This window comes from Meleagris gallopavo, chromosome 10, assembly GCF_905368555.1.
Source record: "Meleagris gallopavo chromosome 10, MGAL_WU_HG_1.1, whole genome shotgun sequence".
Taxonomy (NCBI): domain Eukaryota; kingdom Metazoa; phylum Chordata; class Aves; order Galliformes; family Phasianidae; genus Meleagris; species Meleagris gallopavo.
In genome coordinates this window covers 4,780,455-4,786,910 of record NC_139413.1, presented here as the reverse complement: position 1 = coordinate 4,786,910, position 6,456 = coordinate 4,780,455, and the positions used below count along the sequence as shown (strand labels likewise).

At 52.6% G+C, this 6,456-nt stretch overlaps 1 protein-coding gene across 1 annotated transcript in view; it reads right to left on the bottom strand.

The window, feature by feature from the left end:
* Window positions 1-6,456, bottom strand: part of LOC104912344 (uncharacterized) — a 45,481-nt gene that overhangs the window by 25,301 nt on the left and 13,724 nt on the right. The window lies entirely within an intron of this gene.

The window sequence follows — 6,456 nt, the reverse complement described above, 5'->3', positions numbered from 1 at the left end:
CACCAGTCTCATGGATTTCATTATTATAGAAATCTCTGTGCCAACAGCCCTGCTTACCTGCACACTTCCTCCGTGGGGATCTCCTCACCTCACAGCACAGGGATTAGATCAAATTAACTCACGCTTGGAGCTGTGGCAGGATCAGGCAAATCCTGGCTTGGCTAGCTCTCTTTAAACTACATCTTGCAAACAGAAGGCCTGGAAACAGTTTTGCTTTAATTGCTTTTTAAAATGCAGCCAGCAGATGGTTTGGTAACCCGAATTCATGACTCTTTCCACAGCTCCAGGCTGCTGGCTTTGAAACCAAACCCAAGCACGACCCAGGTAGCGAGGGCCCCATCCTGCCTGCTTCGCCAAAGCACCCATGTGTTGCGTGCGATAGGACAGCACAAACACAAGTTACACGACACTGGGGCAGCCCAGATGGGCAGGAACATTCAAGCATACCTGCCCCTGGTCCCAAGTGTAATTTTTGGTTGAAGGCAATGGGCTGGCTGCTCCTGAAGAGTACTTGCTGAGTGTAGGACAGCCAGAAATGAGGGGCAATTTGCACAGGTACCACAGCCTGTGGCCAGAGCCACCGTGTTCAGAAATGCTTCAATGAGCCTGGAAAGCCCGTGGGTTCATAACATAGTCTGCACCACAGGGAACATCCCTGGCCACACATCCTTTCAACACCTGGTCCTTGGGGTTGCTCTTGTGCACCCATACCCAAGAGCATCCCAGCTGCTCCCAAAAGGCTACGGGTTAGGGGAGCAGGGTCCTCTGCTCACCCTCACATGCTATGTGATTGTCAGCAGTCCCTTCACCCCTGCCATTAGCCACATTAATGGGCCAGTGTATGGTGTGTCCCCACGTCCATCAAGCTGGGAATGGGGACCAACAGGGCTACAGATTGACGTCCATGCTGCAGCAAAGTTTTAATAGGTTCCTTATGTCTCTGCTGGCCTAAGCGTTGTCCTCACCTCTTTAGAACACCTCCATGCTCAGCATCCCACACCCAGATACACAGCCATGCCCCAAAACCAGCCACATCCCAGTGCAGATGAGTTAAGGCTGTCCCGAGAACCTCGCACGCGTCTGGTGAAGCAGACTTGTTTTTCTGTAACAAAGTAATTTGAAATTCTTGGAAGGCAATCAGGAAAGTACAAAGTATTCCAGCTCAGGACAGCCTGGGACTCATTCCTTAGAGGCACAATGGTTGTTTACTCAATCCCTCATACATTAATATCTAAAAATTCATGAGTTCAATTGTAAACAAGAAGCACTGACTTCAGCGGATTGTCTACTTAACAACAGTTGTCCTAGCCTGAATGCTGATTTTGTTATCTTTCTTCTAATCTTACTATCAGAGGGTCAAGATTTCGCAAAAAAAAATATGGGAAATATTTCAAGCCCATTTATTTCTGGTTTTGAAACGCATCCCTCTGAAACCCAAGGCCAAAGAAAAACTATTTCGAATCAACATCGAGGAGTGCAGGCAGGGAAAAGAGCTGTTTGTGCCAGCACTGTCCTCTGGCTCAAGAACAAATGAGCAAGAAGCCGGCCACAGATGCGCTTGTGCAGGAAGTCAGAAGATTCCTAACCACCACAAGGGACTGTCCCAAGGCAGGGGACAAATGGACACTAAATAATCCAAACTCAAACTGCTGCCAAGACAAAGCACAACCGCTTGCTGGAAGCAAAACAGCAGGCTGCCTGCGGTGAGCGGAGCTCTCACCTGCATTTAGCAGACTCAAGGAACGACACACGCGGAGGAGAGAGCTTCCTGAGCAGGATGTTCGTGTATCTTTATCTCTGCTGCTGTCAAAGGGCAATAGCTGAGATTGCAGCCTGTCAGAAAGCCTCGCTGCAGGCTATCTCCCGAGGACATCAACAAGCCCGGACAATCACCTTCACTCTCTTGATAAAGGTTTCCAAGCAAGTGAACGCCCAGGGAGCTGTCACCTTCGCCAGTTATAAATCATAGAACCACAGAATCACAGAATGGTTGGTTTGGAAGGGACTTCAAAGCCCATTCAGTCCCACCCCCTGCCATGGGCTGGCTGCCCCCCACCAGATCAGGCTGCCCAGGGCCCATCTGTGGCCTTGGGCACCCCCAGGGATGGGGACAGCTTCTTTGGGCATCAGCTTGCCTGGGGCTGGTTCAAGCACCAGGTACAGCCTAAAGATGCAAAGCCTGCGGTCCCTGTTGGAGTTAATCACATTTTAGCTGTAAGCTCCTGTCCCAGCCTGCAGAAACAAGGCAGACAAGTCGGGGTGACAGGATGGTTACGCACTTACTGCCAAATCACTGTCCAAGAACAAGAGCACTTGGGCAAGCCCAAGTTTCATCCAACAAAGAAACTGGGGAGAAAACACCCCCTCAATTTAATCTCTGTCCCTTCCTGCCCCATGGAAGCCAGTAGAACATGCCATCCAAGAGCACTCACGAGTCTTCGATCTCTACTTCTTTGATCTCCACCTTGGAAAAGCCACTGCACAGCAATGCTGGCGGTGTCACAGCAATGCAAGAGGTACCATTCAACTCCCTGTTCGTTTTGGTGAGCAGTTGCTTCTATGAGCATCATGTCCCTGCAAGACATTTAGGTCTAAGTTTGCATCCATACAAACATTCCACTGGAACTGAACAAAGCCAGGCTGTGTTTGAACTCAACCTCTGAGGTCTGTGAGGAGGACACATAGAACCTCTGGGGGTTGGAGCTCAATGATCTTTAAGGTCCCTTCCAACTTGAGCCATTCTACACTTCTGCACTGATGCTGCTCAGGCTGATAAACTCATTCCGATGAAAGAATCCAGCAGACCACTTCAGGCGGTGGTGAGAAGGGCTCATTCTCCCTATCATGAGCTGGGATATCTCCTCCCTGACCGTCTGCAGGGATGGCAGTGAGGCAGAATGCCTGCCCATCCTGCCCGCCAGCTGGGCTGCCCCACAAAGCAGTTCCATGTTTGTCTTGGACGACCTCCTGCTGGACCAGTGCTTTCCACTGCGTGGCTCTCCTGCGCTGTCAGAGAGCGGATTTCCTGCTGTTTGATCTATTTTCACCGCTCGTTGCGCCGAGTGCCTCCTCGTTTCCTCCATCAGGACCAATCTTTCCATCGCCCCAGTCTGGGTCTTGCTGTGGGATGAGGGCTAGAGATCAGGGAGCTGCTCCATCCCTCAATGACCCCGAAGAGGCCACATCCTAGCCCACAGGAATGGCACGTGGACACAGAGTGCCCTCTGCTGCTGCAGCCTCCGAGGAAGACGTGGGACAAAGCAATATGTAGCTTTGTAAACCTCGGGACAGGCTGCCAAGCTCACAGCCTCCCTGCCAACAGAGCCTGCCGGCACACTGCTGCTAACCACAGCTCCTGGGGAGCGGGCTGGCAGAGGAGGCCCTGGTGGCCATGTCACACCTGCAGGGACACTTCCGTGGTCTCTTAGCAGCCCACACCACAGGAAGGAGCACAGAGCATGGCAGAAATGGGCTGTTTTTCCCGAAACAGTGTAGGGAAGCAGCTGCACAGGGAGGCCCTGTTGCAGGTCAGTACTCCTCACAAGCAGATGGGGTGCAAAATGGACACCTCGCCCTTCCCAGGCCACCAGCCAGCAGCTGTTCTTGCTGCAGAGGGCCCGCAAGGAGCACAAAGACAGACATTAGTTAATTAAAGGCCCAAACAGGTTCTGCACAACACTTTGCAGGCTTGGGTGCAGCCTCTGGGCCATTCAGGAGGTTGGTGGGTGCTCATCTTGCTCCCAGAGCACTGCTGCTCTGTTTTCCTTTTCCTCACAAACCCTCCCATTTCGTTTGGGCACAAAGAACCTCAAGGCAGGTTTCAAGAGCACGCCACAGGCGGCAAAGTTCATTCCCTGTTAATAAGGCTCCCTTTCAGAGATAAGGCCTATTGACACCAGAGACTGACAGGGGTTTATAGCATTGGCAGCACTCCGTCCTCCAGCAGGGTTACGTGGCACAGGCAACGTCCAGGAGATAGTCATCACCTGCTGTGAGCTGACACTGGCCTCTTCCTGGCTGCGCAGCCTGCACATTCCCTACCTCTGCTACAAGGGAAGGGTTCTGCCAGCCTGAAGTCCAGCTCCCAGCTCCACAAAGGACCACTCAAAATTCAGACCGTATGTCTGAGAGCATTGTCCAGGTGTTTCTTTGCCATGCTTTTATCTCTAGATCTCTCTGTGACAGAGGACAGCAGGCTCCCACCATGCTCAGTGACCACATCCCTCAGTGTCACATCTCCAAGGTCTGTAACACCCCCAGAGATGGCGACTCCTCCACCACCCTGGGCAGCCTGTGCCAATGTCTCACCACTATTTCTGAGAAGAAATTTTTCCTCCTCCACCAAAATCTCCCTTTTGGGAGAGGCCCCTTTCCAACTTCTCAGACATTTCTGCTACAAAGCCTTCTCTGCTGGGACGTTCCCCCCGGGGGCTGGACCCCTCCTCACCTCCTTGACCCACACATCCTTTTGCTGACCCTACCTCTATCCCCAGCGTGCTGAGAGTGCACAGCCACTATCTCTGCATTGTGCTGATTAGGAGATACCTGGCCAAGAGGAGTGCCCCACTGTGTCTTCTAGTTATCTCACAGCTGCTGTAAAGTGCTGGCAACTGAAACGCTGAATCAGGAGTGCTCAGCTGGAAGAAACACCTTTGGGTTTCAGCACCAGCATGGACTTGTGCCAGTTTGAAGCCTTTGTTCAGGGAGCAGAGGACAACCCAGGTAAATGTGGCTCGGTGCCCATCTCCTCAGGATACCTTGACCCCAAACACGCTGCAGTCAGACAATGGGAGGCCAAGGGGACCAGCAGCACAGCAGCCAGCAACCCAAAAATAATTTTCTAACACCATCTGGCTTCTTTATCACAACACCCGTGGTGAGATATGGCAGCCGGCAGCACTGGCACCCAGAAGCTCCCACACTACCGATGCTGTTGTTACCCTAGGGGAGTCAGCAGAACTCCTCAGGAGCCTGCCCCAGCCACAAGCAGCTCCTGTTTCCCTGAGCTCAGCAACCCTGCCCAATAAAAGATGCAGTAGAGCAGCTCGGAGAGAAGGAAAAACCGCTCCAGCATTGGCTCACATCCCATCAGATAGGGCACACAGCCGCACAAAGTCCTGGGGTACAGCTCATGGTGCCCTGTGGGGCACACGAGGTGGGGACGGCAGCTTCATGGTTCCCATTCCCAGGCACGTTCCCTGTTTCAGTTTCCCCAGCTGTCCCAATCCACCTGACAGGATGGACTTTCGAGGCACGGCAGGTGAGATGCTGGCAGAAACAGGGTATTCCTGCTCACTCCCCCACACTCACCGTGCTGCCTGCACGAAGGAGCCAGAGCCGCGGAACATCCCTACAGGTCAGCATCCAGCACTGCCTGAGGCTCTGTGCCACCTACCGAGGGAGTGACATTGTCCCTGTCCCCAGCGCTGCCAGCAGCACTCGCTAGGCGACAATGCCACCTGCTGCCCGCTGCCGGCCAGGACACCCCGCCACGCAGCGCGGCAGGGCGCTGTCTTCATCAGACTGTCCCATCCGATCCCCCCATGCTGATTTTGAGCCAAATCGATGCCCTGAACTGCCTTAGGGCGAGCACGTGGCAATCCCAGTGATTCACCCACCGAGTGCCTCCAGCCACCTCCGGCTCCCCCCTGCCTGGGTTTAATCATCTGGAAACACAACGATGCTATTTTTTTTTAAAACTAAGAGCCATACCGTGAGACACTGATGTATTTTAACCTTTCAAGCACTTGCACATTGTTTCTACAGCTTAAGATAAAAGATGTTACCAAAGTGGGGAGAACAGCGGTAATTATCTACAGTTCAGAAGTTTAACCTTTAGAGAAGGAATTGGGTTTCCAGCCCTATTTGTTAAATGTTTTTAAGCTGCACTTTTCTAAGTGGCTGTACTCCTGATTATAAGTGTATTGTACCAATAGCTGGCATCCACAAGCACAGCCTGAGGCTGATGGTAGCCCCAAAACTTGGGAGTGACAATACTACAGAAGGTGACATGGGAACAGATTGATGAGGTCCCTACAGCCAGACACCAGAGGGATGTGGGTTCTTATTCCCAGCTGCTTACCTGGTGGCAGAGCCTGTCCTCAAAGCCAGGCTGAAAGTCAGGGTGACAGGCTTCTGCATGGATCTAGATGGCTTCTTACCCATCCTGGTAGGCTATTTCTGAAGGAAACAGCATGGTGGTGCTACATCTAGCATTAATTGCTGGAGAACGGTGGGGGGAATGAGTACCAGCTGGATGATGCAAGAAGGGTAGGTGCACATCAGGAAAGGAAGAACCCCACCACGGGTCAATTCAGGGACCACAAAAAGAGCAGCCATCACAAAGAACCAAATGTCTTATCCACGTGCGGCAGGGATGAGGACTCAGCCCACATTCACTTCCCTTCGAAGCTCCCTGGGGCTCTGTGTCCTGGCTGCTTGCCCTATTCCCTGCCT